The sequence below is a fragment of the Echinops telfairi genome, unplaced genomic scaffold (genome assembly GCF_000313985.2).
Source record: "Echinops telfairi isolate 266 unplaced genomic scaffold, ASM31398v2 ScPeMD7_7424;HRSCAF=8462, whole genome shotgun sequence".
NCBI classification, from domain to species: domain Eukaryota; kingdom Metazoa; phylum Chordata; class Mammalia; order Afrosoricida; family Tenrecidae; genus Echinops; species Echinops telfairi.
Genome location: NW_022111324.1, coordinates 82,989,648 through 82,994,469, shown reverse-complemented (window position 1 = coordinate 82,994,469; position 4,822 = coordinate 82,989,648). Strand labels below are relative to the sequence as shown.

Genomic DNA, 4,822 nt, shown 5'->3' with positions numbered 1-4,822 from the left:
AAAAAAAAGACCTGGGCACGTGGAGGGAGACACATAGACGTTCGTAAAGACCATGTCGGTTACCAGCACAATGACGACATGACCCTTCCTGGCGTTCTAAAAGCCTTCTCCCATAGTTCCTATCTTTAGGTTTGATATTTTCTAGTACCTGAGATTTTGTTCGGCTATCGTATAGGAATAATGTCTACCAGATCACCTTGACTTATTTCACTGAGAAAGATTTGCTGTTAGTTGGTTGGTTCTTGAGTATTCCTAAAATGTACAATAGGAATGAAGAAATAAGCCTTCAAAAATGTAGCTAGATAACAGTTATCAGAGCTACAAAGTGATTTTTTAAAATCTGGTTCTCATTCAGAAACAAGTTCAAAGTAGACAACTCAAAAACTTCTGCTATCCAATTCAATGAGCATCATGTTTTATCATTGAATTTATAGAGCTTTTATTTCAAATGGAGGTATGTGCTTTTTCTTTAATAAGTCAGCTTTCACTTAATGTTAACTATAAAAATATGGATTAACATCAGGATCAGCTGGTCTATTCAGTGTTCTTCATAGTACATTGTAGTTGCATTTATTTATTGCAATAATTGACCATTCTCACTGCCATCAAGGTGATTACAAATCAACAGGTAAATGTCAAAAGGTGCTTAGTCTCAAGATGACAAATGATTTTTATTTCAAAAGTCCGAACTAGTTGATTGGTAGTAGCAACCTAAAGTCCTAAACTGAGAAGGATTTTGAGTTATGTTGGAGTTCAATTACTGATGTCTGCGATGGATATGGAAATGGGGAGGGATGACATGTCTTATAGTTGTCAACTTTCCTTTCTTAAAAGTCAATCAATTAATTATATTGTGGTGAGTGCCTACACAGCAACAATAAACGTTTCCACTTTAACATCCCTCACATGTACAATTCCCACCATACACATCCAAATTGTTTACACTCTGCACAGAAACCTTTTTTTACTCCCTCTCTGTCGCCACTGTCAATCACCAATTCACCTTTTGTTATCATTGAGTTACACAAATCCCCCTGTGTGCGCTAGTTGAAGATCTTGGAGTAGAATCTAAATCTTAGCCTGAGATGAAAAACCCTAAACAACAGTCAAACAGATGGGTCTGCAATCACATGATCGTGCGCAATAAAGTGAGTTCTGAGTAGCAATGGCCCACTGTGGGTTTTTGAGGGATGCCATGACTAATTTATCATCTACTGGAAACACTTTATTGGAGATGGACGGGGTGCGGGAGAGCAGGACCTGACCCGGAACACAGGGAAGGAGAGTGAGGCCTGCAGCCTGGCACAGGGTAAGAGGAAAGGTATTCCTTGCATAAGTAGTTGACCATTAGTCACACTTGATCCCAACCCTGGCTTATCTTTAACACCAGTCTAGCTCAAGACAAACAATATAAAGGGGAGGAAAATATTTTGGAATCATTTGGAAATATTTTTATCAGCTCAAGTGACAAAGACAGCAATCAGGTAGGAGACCAACTTGCTGGTCAAGGTTGTGTATCACCTTGGCTAGTCGCAATTCTCCACGGTTTGGCAGATATTCGTAATTGCCTTCATTCGATTATCTGCTGAGAGCAGCCGGACTGTGAAAAGAGGAGTTTCCTTGAGAGTGTAGTGTGCATCCAGTGACCAATTTTCTAGCAACGTTTGCCTGTTCTCAATCCTTCACCCAATTGGCCATTCTCTAATTCCTGAGAAGTGAGACAGCACCCCGCTTACTACCCTGCAGATTTGAGAATTCACTGGTTTAGGGTCCATCTGTCGTGCAACCATGTGAGTCAGAAGCCTGATAACTGACCTATGGATTTTGGATTTTCTAGCCTCCATAACAGCATGAACTTCCTTGAACTAAAAATCTTTAGCTGTCTATATATACATAAACATACATGCACATACATGTATTTATAGGCTTAAAAAAGTTTGTAGAATAATGGAATTTTCCATGAACTTTTTGAAATGCATATGTGTATGCGTATATATTTTTTCTCCTCTAGAGAATCCAGCCTAACATGCTTCCTGCCTGAGCACAGGTCTCCAGCTTCTCTCACCCTTGTTCAAAAGTAATTTTGTTAGACTTTCCTTGTCAAGATTTAGAAGATGTTTTTTCTTCCAGAAGTTATTTACCTTGTACTAAATTCAAACGAGGTAGCTTGAAACTTTAGGAATTTCAACATCTCAATTGAGTAGAATTTTGGGGAGGAATAAAAATTCCACCCGGGGGGAATTTTATGTTAACACAGTAGTAAAAGCTGAGGTCTAGAATAGAAGAAAGTCCAAAACTTGCATTGGATTCTAATGGCACAAAAGATGGAGCGGTATGAGGAAAGCAAAGTAAACATGAATAAGCTGATATTAGAATGTACCTGATCGAACTGATATTTCTGAATTCTAAAATGAAATTTCTAGAATAAATGATTCCCAATATTCTTGCCAGCTTTGGTCCAAGCACAGGCTTTCAGGTGTCAAGGGCTCCTGTGTCCTTTACACGAACTTTCTCTCTCCTCCCTCTGTCTTCTGTCATCAGTTTATTCTTATACCTGAGTTGTGATGCTCTGGCTCGGGGCCCACTTCTCCAAATCCTACTGATCTCTTATGCTCTGATCAAATTTTCTCTTTTATGGCACCTTGCCTTGTCATCTCACTAGATATAGTTCTTGATTCAGTTTTTAAACAGCGATTACATTTGCCTTGGACATATATTTTTATGCTCCCTGAACCCTGGTGGCGCAGTGGGTTATACCTTGGACTGCTAAACTGAAAGTCACCTGTCAAACTCACCAGCTGCTCTGAGAGAGAAGGATGAGGCGGTCTGCTCCTAGCAAGACTTTCAGCCTCAGAAACAGTTCTACTCTGTCCTATTGGCTCTCTGTGAGTTGGAATCAGCCTGGCGGCAGTGGGTTTAGTCTCTTTTATATTTGTGCCGGTTGTGCAGTGGTTAAGAACGTGGCTGCTCACTGAAAGCTTGGTGGTTAGAACATAGCATCAGCTCTGTGGGAGAAAGTTGTCTGTGTCTGTAAAGATTGACAGTAGGGGCAATTCTACTCTCTCCCATGATCCTGTAAGTCAAGGGCAACCGATTTGGTCTGGCCTCGTTTATCATAGTTATTGGTTATGTGCCAATGGTGCCAGGGACAGGCTTGCTTGAGCATGCTCCTGGGGGTATTGCTGGGTGGCTGCTTGGATGGTAATCTTTGTGGTTCTAGGAAATATGATATTTTCCCTGAAAGAAGGGGTACCTTAAGCTTTGCAATTATCTTACAGGATCCCCCAAATCTCCAGAGTCAGGGCAGCCTGTGCTCTCTAACAGGTATTTAATTCTATAAATACCCAATACCCTAAGCCCAGATTATTCACACCATGTAGCCTGCTTCTTCCACCACGGTCAAGACTGCTTTGCCATGGTTGCTCTGTGAGAAGGTAGGCTTCATTGTGGCTAGCCCTGACGCGAATGCAGGCAGACCCGTGCTGCAGGTCCCCAGGGTCTGCTTCTGGCAAGTCTTTCTATGGGTATCAGGAGTTCTGGGGATCCACGCCTCTCTTCTTGTTGACCCTCAGCCAAATAAGGTTTTGTCTTCAAGCCTTTTCTTTGCCTTGTGTTGTACAGCTTTTGTAATTTCTTCTGAATCTCAGAACACGGCAGGTGGCATCTCAGATGTGGTCTTGATGATCATGAGGGGGTCCCTCTTGAGTGACAATGTTTTCATGGAATCAACGACTATGTAGCTGGATGACACGTTAGCTCCTTTTACATAGTGAGCAATCTGAGGAGAAGAGATGTGAAAGTTCTGCTTAAGATAACACGGTTGTGCATAATACCAACCTTGGAAAAATGAATTGACGAATAAATGAATTAAAGATTCTTAGGTAGAAAATTCTCAAAACGAGTGCCCTCACAGAGTTCTAGTCCAGTCCCTTTCCCCTACTTGCACGTCCTCAAAGACACTCAAACTTCCTAGGTTCATTTGTATCATGAAAATACAGTATTCCAGTCTACCGCTAAAGCCTCTCAAGTTTTCTTCACCTGTCTGTGAAGTTGACTGCTTTCCCTGAATTCTTTCCTTTGGCTTCCATGAGTATCTCCACCCTAATTCTGCCCCCCAGTGTGATGAATTTTCTTTCCACATCTGCTTTGCTCAGGCTCTTTTCTTTCGTTAAGTTTGCCCATAACCTAAACATCACAGGTAATAACTTGTATAAAGGGCCAAGGTCTCTCGAACTCAAAAAAGAGTCAGATTTGCCAGGCAATGAACAATTCCTTGATAGTGCACAAAAAAGTAATAAAAAGAATGAGCAAAATCTGATATTGAGGTATGAAATATTTTATATGAAATTGTTCTGCTGATTATGCAAATCTCTGCTTTTGTAAGTTGTGAAGACACAGCCCCCAATAGATTAAAATACATAAAAATATTGTCACATCATTTTCCTTCCAATAGCTCAAGAGTCTACAGTACAAAAGCAGTTCTAAGGAAGTTAGGCGTCTCACTGGAAACTGTCAAGAGCTCTGTGCAGGTTTACATTCTTGAGCTCTCCTCGGCTCTCCAAGGGCGATTCTAAATCATCTGGCGAAAATCATAGGTCTACTGAGGAAGAGGGCTCCATCACTCCGGAATGGCACTATGTCCTTGCTCAGCAGGTTGTGGAATCGTTCACATCCTTATTTATTTATTTGTAGGCAGAAAGAAGGAAATGAGAAAATGACAAGGGGTGTGGGCATCCCCTAAGTATAATTTAATTTTTACACTATCTCTACGAAGTTTTATTATGATGCCCACTTTACATATTTGAGAACTGAGACTCAGAGC

The 4,822-nt window shown here is 40.9% G+C and overlaps 1 pseudogene; it reads right to left on the bottom strand.

The window, feature by feature from the left end:
- LOC101660965 overlaps positions 1 to 3,445 on the bottom strand; it is a 111,264-nt pseudogene extending 107,819 nt beyond the window's left edge.
- Between the last annotated feature and the right edge of the window lie 1,377 nt (positions 3,446 to 4,822).